Source organism: Salvelinus sp. IW2-2015, unplaced genomic scaffold (assembly GCF_002910315.2).
Source record: "Salvelinus sp. IW2-2015 unplaced genomic scaffold, ASM291031v2 Un_scaffold3077, whole genome shotgun sequence".
NCBI lineage: Eukaryota > Metazoa > Chordata > Actinopteri > Salmoniformes > Salmonidae > Salvelinus > Salvelinus sp. IW2-2015.
In genome coordinates, this window is record NW_019944368.1 from 50374 (window position 1) to 63964 (window position 13591).

Consider the following 13591-nt stretch of genomic DNA (forward strand, 5'->3'; position numbering starts at 1 on the left):
TCCTGTGTTCCGTGGCTTTTAATATGGAAAATTCACAGGACATTTTGCCCGGGACTTTTATTTTGACACAATTCAAGGCGGGGGTAGGCGTGGCTAGCTCCACAATGCTCATTGATTGGCTCTAAATATCCTGATGGCCTCTCCCCATTTTATATTCTGTCAGCTGAGGATTCGGTCAGTCATGTGACTAAGTCTGACGTGACACAATAGTGTAATGAAAAGTGTTGTCATTGTGAAGTTCTTGTGAACAAGTCGGGATGATGGGGTTGACGAAAACAAGCGCTTGCAGCGTTGTGTTGCTACTTGTCGTGGCAATTGATACAGGTAGTAGTTTGCTATGTCGAGTGATTGTGTCCGATATATCGGCGTTTCAATAACTGTTCAATTCAGTTTGAATACAAACTGCGCCGATATCCAAACTGCTTGAAATCACGACGGTGACTCAAGAGTTTAGTCCGCTAAGTACGGTGACTCGGGCTCCAGCAATCAAATTGATCAAATCCATTATTTGCTTTACTTGGTCGGGTTTCATGTTAGGTTAAATGTGAAAGAAAAGTTGGCAAGCTACAATGCTGACGTTTTCCTGATCAGAAACCCCCCACTGCGCTGTTCCACGACATCTGCTGCAGCAATCAGGGCTGGGGATTTTGCCATTAGACTGCATTTTAAGACCAAACGCAGAATTTTTAATAACGTAATTTCAATGTCTCCAAATCTCCAACTCTTGTATCAGGGTTCTCGAATCCCTAAAATCAAAGAATCCTGGGGCTATGTTGACGTCCGCGAGGGGGCACATATGTTCTGGTGGCTTTACTATGCAGACAGCCCGTCCGCCAGCTACTCCCAGCTGCCTCTCGTGATGTGGCTGCAGGTGAGTAACCTTACACTACACTAGTCTACACTACACTACTCTCTTACCTATCTAGAAGTGAAGTGGGTAACCTTACACTACATGACTCTTACCTAGCACAAGTGGGTAACCTTACACCACAGGTGGTTGGTAGCACCTTAATTGGGGAGGGCAGGCTCATGATAATGACTGGAGCGGAACTGGTGGTTGATATCATTCAATTCACTCCTTTCTGGCCATTATTATGAGCGTCCTCCGTCAGCAGCCTCCTGTGCCTTACACTATACGACTGTCTTACCTATCTAGGATGGATGATAATGTATTTGACTCTTACAGGGGGAGGGAGGGAGGAGGGTAGAGGATGTGACTCTTACAGGGGGAGGGAGGGAGGAGGGTAGAGGATGTGACTCTTACAGGGGGAGGGAGGTATGGTAGAGGATGTATCTCTTACAGGGGGAGGGAGGGCTGGTAGAGGATGTGTCTCTTACAGGGGGAGGGAGGGCTGGTAGATAATGTATCTTGACTCTTACAGGGGGAGGGAGGAGGGAGGTATGGTAGAGGATGTATCTCTTACAGGGGGAGGGAGGGCTGGTAGAGGATGTGTCTCTTACAGGGGGAGGGAGGGAGGTATGGTAGAGGATGTGTCTCTTACAGGGGGAGGGAGGGAGGGAGGTATGGTAGAGGATGTGTCTCTTACGGGGGAGGGAGGAGGGCTGGTAGATAATGTATCTCTTACATTATCTACGCACCCTCCCCCCTGTAAAGAGATACATTATCTACCAGCCCTCCCTCCCCTGTATCTCTAATAGTGGTACATGTCTCCATTCCAGGGAGGCCCGGGAGGATCAGGCTGTGCTTTGGGAACTTTGAAGAGATCGGCCCTGGACAGAGACCTTGAGCCTAGGAAAAACTCCTGGGTAAACCTCACACACACACACACACACACACACACACACACGGCTCATCAATGGAAACTGGATGTCAGTGTTTACAGTGTGTGTTTTTGCCCCTGCAGGTTCAGTACTCCAGTGTATTGTTTGTTGTAACCCGTGGGAACAGGCTTCAGCTACACGGACTCAGACGAGGCCTTCGCTACTGACGTGCGACGGTCGCCTCCGACATGCGTGGTCCTGCTCAAACAGTTTCTTCAAACGGAGGAAGAGTCCAGGTGGTTCAGAACGGTGTTCAACTTTTAATTCAGTGGAAACGGTACTGTATGGACCAGTTGAAGAACGGGGTTCAACTTTTAATTCAGTGGAAAGGTACTGTAAGGACGCAGTTGGAGAACGGTTGTGATTATGGAGACACAGAGGGAGATTGTGTACGGCAGGGTTAAAGTTCTCGTCACTGGGACGGATTTCCGTCATGTGGATGATGCGGGAGGTTTGAGTAAAAACAAAATATATATTTTTAGGGGATTATTATTTGGGGAGAAGAAGGAAGCGAGAAAACCTCCAGGCCACAGCTGGATCATCTTAAACAACATAGAAAGAATGGAGAAATGATGATGGACTTATATATTTTCAAATAACTGCTAATTTTCTGTCCCGCAAATTTGATTTTGACTAACAAATCGATCATAAAATAATCTGTGCGGCCCTCTGAATTTCGAAATCCCGACGTGACCCTCGAGCTGAGATCGACTTAAAGAGCAACTGCCCCTAAAAAACGACTTCTCATTTAGGAAACAGCCTGTGGCATCGATATGAGTCAAACATTGATTCTACTGTCACAATGTACTACCAAGTGTGTATAGGATAATTTGACGAAGCCGGTCTCGTTCAAAATAGTTTTGTGAGACTTGTGGTCGTGACTGCATCACAACGTAAATAAATGTTGGGTTTGTTTCAATCCTGCCCACAGCTGGCAGGACACAAGTAATCATCAATTCAGAGTGCAGCTGCATGCAACCCAATTGTAATGGCWGTGGTAAATGTGGGTTTACTTTGGATATTCCTATGGGGCTAGTTGGGCACTATCGGTYAATTACACAATGTACATGGGACAATATTTTTTACATTTCCAATAGCTCCATATTTCAATTATTTAAACCTTAAACCATCTATAAATTGTAGAAATTCATATACAAATATTGAAAGGATTTAATGAGAACTAAAATATTGTTTAAATATTGTCTCATTTACATCAGGGAATTTGACGGGCCCTAACCAGCCCTAACCAGCCTTGGCGATGGGCAAAGTCGAACCAATTTTGCCACGGTCGCACACCAGCCGGTTAAAGCCAATCGGCAAAATAATTTGGCTAACTCTTTCCACGTGCGAACACACACGACAACCACATCAAACCATACCCTGAAACCAACGCGTGTTTGAATTCAGTCATGGCCGCTAGCATTTCTTAATGAACCAAATCTAAAATGAGGCCAGATCAGGAAGTTTCAGTCATGGGATTTTTTTTGGGTTAAACTCCTGTGTGGTTTGTGCTGCACAAGTTTTGCGATTTTCAAATGGTCACACCACACCAACCAGGAGAAAACATACCTCAAAGGCTCTGTTTCTGGGGAAACGTTTCATTCAGTACAAACAGTCACGCAAATGTTGAACCGAACTGAACGCACCCCAGGAGTCTCCTTTAGGGAGGGAGAGAAGGAAGGATATATTTCAAAGTATTGGAACAGGGCCGTATTGGCTCAAACTACTCAATGCATTTACATTTTTTTAACCTATTGTTATTTTTTGCCTTCTCTAGAGCGTGCCCTTCTACATATTCTCAGAGTCCTATGGAGGGAAGATGGCTGCCGCGATCTCACTGGAACTCACCAAGGTAGGCACAAATTACGTCCCCAATGGCATCCTATTCCCTATATAGTGTATACGGGCTCTGGTCGAAAGTAGTGCACTGCAAAGGGAGTAGGGGAGCCATTTGGGATGAGAACCTACTGTCTCTGCTGTGGGGAAACCTTTTCCAGTTCTAGCACTTGGTATGTAAGTGAATAGGAACCATGCATGGAAAAACTGGTAGTTCCGTTGTACCTGACTCGGTAATGGAACCGGGTTTTCAAACTGAAGACTGAGATTCACTGTCATGTGTTGAGCCACGCATGACATGGAGAGGAACTAATGACTGGTGCTAAGTTAGGGCCTACTTCCTCAAACCTCTACCCACACTGGTCAGCACAGTACCATGGGTTCCTATCTGTCTCTCTCAATTCAATATACGTTAATGACATGGGAGGTGTTGTGCCTCTTTCCTAATGAATATTCAAGATGATAATTTACTGATTTTAATGACTGGAATAATTCATTGATCTGATTTATTTAATTTGGTTCTCCTATCCAAATGAATCTGAGGGGCACCGTTTAAGGGTTGGATTGAAGACCTTCGAATAAACTTTATCGATAGTTATTATTAACCATTAATCCTATATCAACAATAGTCTTAATAAACAGTCAATTACTATATTCTGAAGTCGTCAAGCTCTGAAACATCAAGAACCCAATCACTCGCAAATTAACTGAATGCCAATTTTAAGGTTTTATTTACTCGACTAAATGAGGTAGTTAATGGAATACCATAAGCAGGGTATAACGGAATACAACTCAGTCATTGAGGTGAGAATCTCCACAGGTCAATATAAATGAATTCCTTATTCGACAATTCCCTACTCAACAAATACATTCACCAGACTTGCAATCAGCTGATGCTGCCACACTCAGGTTTCCCTTCTGAACTGGCTACGCTTCCTTTCTCAGTCCAGGAAATGTAAAGTCTATTAGAGTTGTCTCGAGTTATTTCTCTGATTCCCCGGCGTGTATTGTGAACTCAGTCTATTGGTCTTGAATGAGCAACAGTGCGTTCCACAGGGTCCTCTGGGTGATTTGTTTCTCTGAGTAGGAAAGGTTCTCGTCGATCCGTGTTTGGTTTCCAAGGAGATGCGAATTTCGTTCAAGGTGCGGCCTTGCCTCGAAGAAACTTGATCTGATGTCTGTAGCACGTCCTGTCATTTATAGGGATCTGATGTCTGTTAGCAGGTCCTGTCATTTAGGGGATGCTGATGTCTTAGCACGTCCTGTCAATTTAAGGATCTGATGTCTGTTAGCAGTCTGTCATTATAGGGATCTGATGTCTTGTTAGACACGTCCCTGTAATTGTAGGGATCGATGGCTTTAGCAGTCCTGTAATTTATATGGGATCGATGTTCGTTAGCAGTCTCGTAATTTATAGGGATCTGAGTCCTGTAAGCCAGGCGGTCCTGTAAACTTAATAGGATCTGAATGTGTGTACAAGTTTCCGTATTTATTTGGGACTGATTTCTTTAACAGGTCTGTCATTATAGGATCGATGTCTGAGCAGCTCCTGTCATTATAGGGACGAGGTCTCGTAGCAGGGTTCCTTCATTCTAGTGATCGTGATGTCTTTACAGTTCCTGTACATTTATAGGATTGATGTCTGTTAGCAGTCCTGTCATTATAGGGATCTGATGTCTGTTAGCAGGTCCTGTTCATATAGGATCATGATGGTCTGTAGCAGGTCTGTAATTTATAGGATCTGATGTCTGTGAGCAGGTCCTGTCATTTAGAGGGACTTTGATTGTCTGTTAGCTAGGTCCTGTAATTCTAGGGATACTCAAGAGGCGGGCTCAGTTGCTCGACAACGTGGCAGCGGGAACGTCCCGTTGATTTGGAGAAACCCGCACATTTCAACGTAATGAGGATAAGTTCCCACAACACAATTTTCGTAGTACAGAAGTTTCACAATCTCTGACCTGAAATGCGTACCTGTAAGCCAGCGTTGGGTAAATGTGCGTGCATTCATGCAATACCGTCATGCTTGCTGACATTGGAGGATCAGAAGAGAAATATCAATTTCTCCGAGTTATCTCAACACTCCTGAGTCCATCAGTTTTAAAGAATGTTCTTCAGCTACTTGCCTAGTTAAATAAAGGTTCAAATAAAATAATAGTGTTTAACAAAACGTGTACTTTGTCATTGCGCTTATTGGCGCCATTTTCTGTTTGTCATAAAAAATGGGACACAATCCGCTTGACTCTTTCTCTCTTTCAATACACACTCTTTGGTAAACATCTCTTGGCTCTCAAGCCTGGCTGGTGTTTCCCAGTAACCCATGCAGATCCAAATGTTATGCTGACTGACTGCCTTCTGACCTCTCAGGCCATTCAGTCGTAAAGGTAGAGCAGTTTATTGTTCTTGTGATAGCTTAAAGGGCCCAGTCAAATACGGAACTGTAATCTTGGCCTGGAATGTAGCACTCTGTTCTCCATCAACCACAACTGACGGTGACTTCACTTCATAGGCTCTCGTCACCACAAAAGTAAAATCTTTCCATTGTCAATGAAACGTGTAACAATGATGGTCAAATAAGACCAGAATATACTAGCTGTTAGTGATAAAGCAATAATAATATGTTTATGGTGGTAATATTATTAACAGCATTACAATAAATAATAATGAGAATTGTCTGGTACCATGTTGTAAAATGACTGTTAGTAATGCTAATGACTAGTAATGTGTTGTGTCACTCTCTCTCACTCACGAATTGTCTGCTATTCTAACCCATCGTTCTCTCTCTAGGCCGTAGAAAAAGGAACCCTAAAATGTAACTTGCTGGAGTGGCTCTGGAAGACTCTTGGATCTCTCCACTGGGTCAGTATTTACCTCAGAGCACGGAGTCCGCACAAGCCCACACTCACTTAACGTCCGCACACCCACTTAGAGCGTCCGCACACACTAAGCGTCCGCACACCACTTAGAGCGTCCGCACACCCACTTAGCTCCCACACTTAGAGCGTCCGCACACCCACTTAGAGCGTCCGCACACCACTTAAGCGTCGCACACCCACTTAGAGCGTCCGCACACCCACTTAGAGCGTCCGCACACCACTTAGCGTCGCACACCCACTTAGAGCGTCCGACACCCACTTAGAGCGTCCGCACACCCACTTAGAGCGTCCGCACACCCACTTAGAGCGTCCGCACACCACTTAGAGACGTCCGCACACCCACTTAGAGCGCCCCGCACACCCACTAGATGCGTCCGCACACCCACTTAGAGCGTCGCGCACACCCCCTTAGAGCGCCGCACACCCATTAGACGCGACACCCCACTAGAGCGTCCATCACACACACTTAGAGCGTCCGCACACCCACTTAGAGCGTCCGCACACCCACTTAGAGCGTCCGCACACCCACTTAGAGCGTCCGCACACCCACTAGAGAGCGTCCGCTAGGTGCACCCCTTAGAGCGTCCGCACACCACTTAGACGTCCGCACACCCACTTAGAGCGTCCGCACACCCACTTAGAGCGTCCGCACTACCCACTTAGAGAGCGTGCCGCACACCACTTAAAGCGCCGCACACCTAGAGCCGTTCCGCACACCCATTAGAGCGTCCGCACACCCACTAGAGCGTCCGCCACCCACTTAGAGAGCGTCCGCACACCCACTTAGAGCGTGCCCGCACACCCCACTTAGAGAGCGTCCGCACACACTTAGAAGTCTCGCGACACCCACTTAGAGCGTCCGCACACCACATTAGAGCGTCCGCAACCACTTAGAGGCGATCCGGCGAGACACCCCATTAGAGAGCGTCCGCACACCCACTTAGAAGCGTCCGCACACCACTTTAGAGCGTCCGCACACCCCTTAGAGCGTCGCACGAATCCACTTAGAGGTCGCCACCACTGTAAGAGCGTCCGCCGCAGCACCCACTTAGAGCGTCCCGCGACACCCACTTAGAGACGTCCCGCGCACACCACTTAGAGCGTCCGCACACCCACTTAGAGCGTCCGCACACCCATCTATAGAGCGATAACTGGCGCCGCACACCACTTAGAGCGTCCGAAGCACACCCACTTAAAGCGTCGCGCACACCCTTTAGAGCGTCCGCACACCCACTAGAGTGCCAGCACCCACATAGAGCGTCCGACACCCACTTAGAGCGTCCGACACATAAGTACACATTGAGAGCCGTCGCACACCCACTTAGAGCGTCCGCACACCCACTTAGAGCCGTCCGACACCCACTTAGAGCGCCGCACACCCACTTAGAGCGTCCGCACACCCACTTTAGAGCGTCCGCACACCACTTAGAGAGACTCCGCACACCACTTGAGCGTCCCGCAACGACGCCACTTAGAGCGTCCGCACACCACTTAGCAGCGCGCGACACCCACTTGAGCTTGAGCGCGCACACCCACTTAGAGCGTCCGCACACCCACTTAGAGGTCCGCACACCCACTTGAGAGCGTCCGCACACCCCTTAGAGCTCCCACACCCACTTAGAGCGTCCGCACACCCACTTAGAGCGTCCCGACCGCAGTAGATGCGTCCGCACACCACTTAGACGTGCCGCACACCCACTTAGAGCTCGGCACGTCCTGTCCCGCACCCACTTAGAGCGTCCGCACACACCACTTAGAGCGCCCGCACACCCACTTTAGAGCGTCCGCACACCCACTTAGACAGCGTCCGCAACCCACTTAGAGCGTCCTGCACGCCACACTTAGAGCGTCCGCACACCCACTCTAGAGCGTCCCGCACACCCACGTTAGAGCGTCCACGACCCACTTAGAGCGTTCCGCACACCCACTTAGAGCGTCCGCACACCTTAGAGCGTCCGACACCATTAGAGCGTCCGCACACCCACTTAGAGCGTCCGCACACCACTACGGTCGCGACACCTCTTAGAGAGCGTCCGCAACACCCACATAGAGAGCCGCACACCCACTAGAGAGCGTCGCCACCCACTTAGAAGCGTCCGCACACCACTTAGAGCGTGCACTTAGAGCGCCGCACACCCACTTAGAGCGTCGCACACCCACTTAGAGCTGCCGCTCGCACACCCTTAGAGCGTCCGCCACCCACTTAGAGCGTCCGCACACCCACTTAGAGCGTCCGCACACCCACATTAGGAGCGGTCCGCACACACCACTAAGAGCGTCGCACACCACTGAAGCTCCGCACACCCACTTAGAGAGCGTCCCGCACACCCACTTAGAGAGCGTCCGCACACCCACTTAGAGAGCGTCACAGCACACCCACTTTAGAGAGCGTCCGCACACCCACTTAGAGAGCGTCCCACCACCCACTTAGAGAGCGTCCGCACACCCACTTAGAGAGCGTTCGCCACACCCGCTTAGAGGAACGTTCAGAACATGTCTCTTTTCCGTTGTGTCGTATCAGATAATGATGATATAGAACCTTCAACCACTTCTATTACAACACTGTATTGGACAGAAAGTCTACTCTAACCCTGAAACGCCTGAGATTTACCACTAGTGTCCAGTTCAGGCTCACTAACCACACGTGAATACGCTGGGTACCAAATGGCACACTATTCCCTATATAGTGTACTACTTAAGTCAAGAGGCCTATGGGCCCTGGTCAACTGTAGTGGCCTAACAGGAATAAGGTGTAATTTGGTACTCAGCTGTTGTTCCCTGTGTGGTCATGTGACTGACTGAACAAACAGTTCATCTACCTCTGCAGTTTCCTCCTCTTGTAAAACCTTGTCTGGATGGCTCGGTACAGCTTCATGCATGAGAGGGTTGTTGTACTGTTCAGGTCAAAGTCACCTGGGGTGTGTTTATAAGTGCACACCTTAGCAAACTGTTTTGCAACGTGAACAAGCATTTCTTATTGGAGAAGTTCAATGTAGGTCCCCTCTCGMTTTCAGCCCGGTTGCTTCTGCGTTGTTCCACCCCTGGCTAGCTAACCAGTGTGTTCCTTAKTGASTSTYTAATCCTGGGTAGTTTTCKGTATGGCACCACTGTATTGGACAAGTCCAGGTAGTCCCTCCCTTTTTCCATTTTGCTTTTGTCCCATTTGGTGCKTAATGAACATCAAAGCAAACTTTCTTCTCCTCTTTATCTGCAGACTCTGTTATGACCTGGGGTCCTTATCTGTACACCATGGTGAGTCTCTCTCACACACACACACACACACACACAAACAGCCTAGTAACATGCGTTTTCCATGTTTTTTGTTTTTCCAGGCACATGTGCTTTATATTGCTGGGTTTTGCATTCTATGCAGTTCTTTCTGCAGACTGGGTGGTTTAAAGTCTGGAGAACTAAATGCAGCTTGTTTTGGTACCTAGCTATTGTAGTTTTTCTCTTCTTTGACTGTCTCCCCATTGCCCTCCACTCCCGGCTAGATGACTACAGCCTGGAGGAGGAGAACAGTGCATGTTGGGTAGTGTAGTTGTTTCACATTGACTTTCACTCTCCAGTCCCAGATAATAAATGAGTAGTTATATGATGCAAGGTGATTTGTAGATCAGTCAATCTGCAGTCACCTGTAATGTCAAACAAGCCTCCTTGCTAGAAGACTACGGCCCGGGGGAGGTGAACAGTAAACAATGATGCATGTTGGGTAGTGTAGTTCTGACTGTCCCCATTGCCTCCACTCTACAGTACCTGGGTGCATTTGAGTGGTAAGATTAAAGCAATTGACTGTAGATGAAAGGGGAGGTGCATCTGCCACAGCCGAAAGTTGGACACGAATGTGGTTTTCCAAGCGCAAGGCTCAGATCAATGTGGTTTTCCAAGCGCAAGGCTCAGATCAATGTGGTTTTCCAAGCGCAAGGCTCGGTCAAAGCATGCCATGAGAGCAATGACAATCAGTCCTCCTAGCCCCGTTTATAGCTGGTTCTAACATGTGTCTTTTGTTCTGATCTTGCTCCACATTTTTAGACAGGTGTAAACGATTAAGACACATTGTGATCGGATCTTCCTGACCACCTCCTGAGGTAATGAGGGACCCATTCTATCTGGATATCAATCAGGTGTAAACAGATCCGATGTAAACAGATCCGATGTCATTCAATTGGTGATATTAATTTTGTCTTTCTTCTAATGCCTCTTATGGGAAGTAATCTAAAAGGAACTGAAAGTAATCAGATTACATTAGAGTTTGGGTCATCCAAAAGTTCCGTTACTGATTAATTTTGGACAGGTAGTATAAAAAATAAATAAAAGTACAATACAAAACATCAAGCTGCTAGTAACTGATTACATTCAGAAAGTAACCTACCCAGCCCTGACTATAACCTCCTCGGTCTACACTGTTTATGCGTCAACGGATTTCACTACAAAATGTAAGTGTTGGATGCTGATTCTGTGCCCCCCGCCTGTAAACAACTCTAGTTAGGGGAAATCACTGACCCATGGTGTCCACTATGAGGTCGAGCTGTCCGTTGTGACGGTGACGTTGACCCCAGCATCCAACAGCTGATCCACCACGTCCACCACTGGCTTCATGAAGTCACCTGACATGCTCTGAACACTGCCTCAGCCTGACCTAGAGGGGAGGGGTAAGAGGGAAGGAGGTGAGAGAGTAAACCAGAATGTGAGAGATTGAGAAGTGGAGAGGAGATTAAAGAGATAGAGGTCAGAGAGGAGAGAAAAAGGGGTGAGGAGAGTGAGGGCACATTTATTTCTAAAAGGTGCAATATGCAACCATTTCCTGTTACACATTTATTTTTTAATAGTTCGGCTAATTTCAGTTTGTGACAAAAAAAAATCAGTTATTGTGTAGAGAATCCTTGTACCATCTTAAAGCGCGGTGAAATAGCTTTTCCATAACAAAAAATATTGTATTGGAGCTGTTTGAAGCTGGTGTACAGAACCGAAAGTACAAGATGCAAAAATGAAACTTAAGAAAGTGAAGCATAGAAATTAGGACACATAGAATAGATCTACCGCTTCTTAGACTTCCTTTCAAGTAGAATGACAGATTTATAACTGTTACGGGATTTTTGTGTTTAATGACTAAAATATGTATACATTTGACTTAGAATTATAACTAAACAAATACTATTTATATACTGTAAGAATGAATCTTATTATAATCATAATGTTGAATGTTATGTGTTCCTTGTTAGAAAGAATGGGTTTATCTTCAGACAGGCTAGAACGATGTCTCTACCCAGGAGGGGAAAGACCTTGGGTTGGTTGCAGATAGTTTAACAGGTGGCAGACAGTAATGAGAACTCTAACTATACTGCCATTGTATCCGAGAGGAGGATGGACATTAAACCTATGACATCATCTTATTATATAACCTGATGTAAAATGTATTATTGATCAGTACTCTCGAGAATAAACGCTATTGATTGATTGATTTTGAGACTGGTTTCTGCCCATTTTATGCTGATAAGTATCTTACAAATCTTATGTATGGGCAGAGTGTTTTAATTGAATTGGTTGATAAACATAGGAATAAAATTCCTTTAACAATAACATACCTCTATGTGAATTTGTCGCGGTTGCAAAAAAGTTACATATTGCAGCTTTAAAACAAAAAAGTCACTTTTTAAATGAATACATTTTTGACCAGTAGCAGCGTCTTACCTCCCCAGGTGACGTTCTGAGGGATGATTCCCAGCTTCTTCCTGATTGGCCCGTCATCAACTGGCTCAGTGATTGGCGGTGAGAGGGGCTAATGTGGTGCCGCATCAGCAGGGCTGTGGGAGGGACCACGGAAAGTAAACCAACTTAAAACAGGAAGTGATGGTGTAATCTTAGAAGAATGTATTTTTCAGGCTAGTAAGGACCATCTTTTCACAGACAGTATAATTTGTATCAAATTTTTACCTATGTTTTAAATATTGTATGACATCACATTTTATGATGTTTTTCTGCATATATGTACCAGGATGTTCAAATAAACCTTTTTTTATTCTCTCGTTTAAGATGGATCTGAAAAGGCATCTTACAGAGGTATCCTTCTCCAGGCAGGAGGACATCTTCTCATCAGGTTCCTGGGTGAGGATGTTGTAGAAGTTGACTCCGTTTGTGTTCTGAAATCAGACGGAGCTGAATGACCATGGTTACACTGACCTGTACGACACTCAGTGAACACACACACACTGACTGATCAGACATCTGATACACACACACACCACTGACCTGTTCACGCACCCTCAGTGATTCAACACACACACCACTGACGTTCCACGACACCTCAGTGATTCACACCACACACACATGACCTTTACGACACCTCGTGATTCACACAACACACATAAAACTGACCTGTTCACGACACTCTCAGTGACAGACCAGAGCTCTGTGGCCTTCAGGTACTGCCCCTGATCCACCGCCTGCTTCACCGCCTCCGCTGCACTGGTCACCTCCCGCAGGCCGTAGTCATCTAGCAGGGACTGGAGGACGATGGGGAGAGGTCAGAGAGCTACACTACCCAACATGCATCACTGTTCACCTCCCCTAGGCCTTAGTTATCCGCCTTCAAGCGGATCACTTTTGTCAAGTCTGTGCCTTTCAAAGTGTGTGTTGCATTATGGGGATAAAAAATGGTCAGACTTACACCTACATGAAGTTTACAACAAAAAAAGAATGTGATCAAAGGTCACGAAGTTTCTGCAGTTGCTCTTCAACTTCATCTGCCAGCCATCGCCTGCAGCCACGACTGCATATTGTCAACCAATCATTAGAGTGTTTATGTTTGACCCACGCAAACAGGAACCAACTTTTCCGCGATTCATATATTCAGTGGATAAACAAGGTAATATTTGAGGATCTCTCACTAAATGATTGGTCAATCTACACACACCTTCAGTCTGTGAGGGTGTTCATTTAACAGTATAAAGAAAAAAACTCTGTGGGAAACAATGGCAACATTGTCACGTTGATCGGAGCCTTGCGCTTGGAAAACCACATTATCTGAGCCTTGCGCTTGGAAAACCACATTGATCTGAGCCTTGCGCTTGGAAAACCACATTGATCTTGGAGCCCTTGGC

At 46.5% G+C, this 13591-nt stretch overlaps 1 long non-coding RNA gene and 1 pseudogene across 1 annotated transcript; one reads left to right on the top strand and one right to left on the bottom strand.

Annotated features, from left to right (window-relative positions):
• Positions 1-337: 337 nt before the first annotated feature.
• Positions 338-13591, top strand: part of LOC112075304 (retinoid-inducible serine carboxypeptidase-like) — a 21387-nt pseudogene continuing 8133 nt past the window's right edge.
• Positions 10790-12637, bottom strand: LOC112075305 (uncharacterized). Its single transcript, XR_002894960.2, has 3 exons — positions 12548-12637; positions 12183-12295; positions 10790-11130 (listed from the first exon to the last, which is right to left on the bottom strand). It is a non-coding gene; the product is annotated as an uncharacterized lncRNA (long non-coding RNA).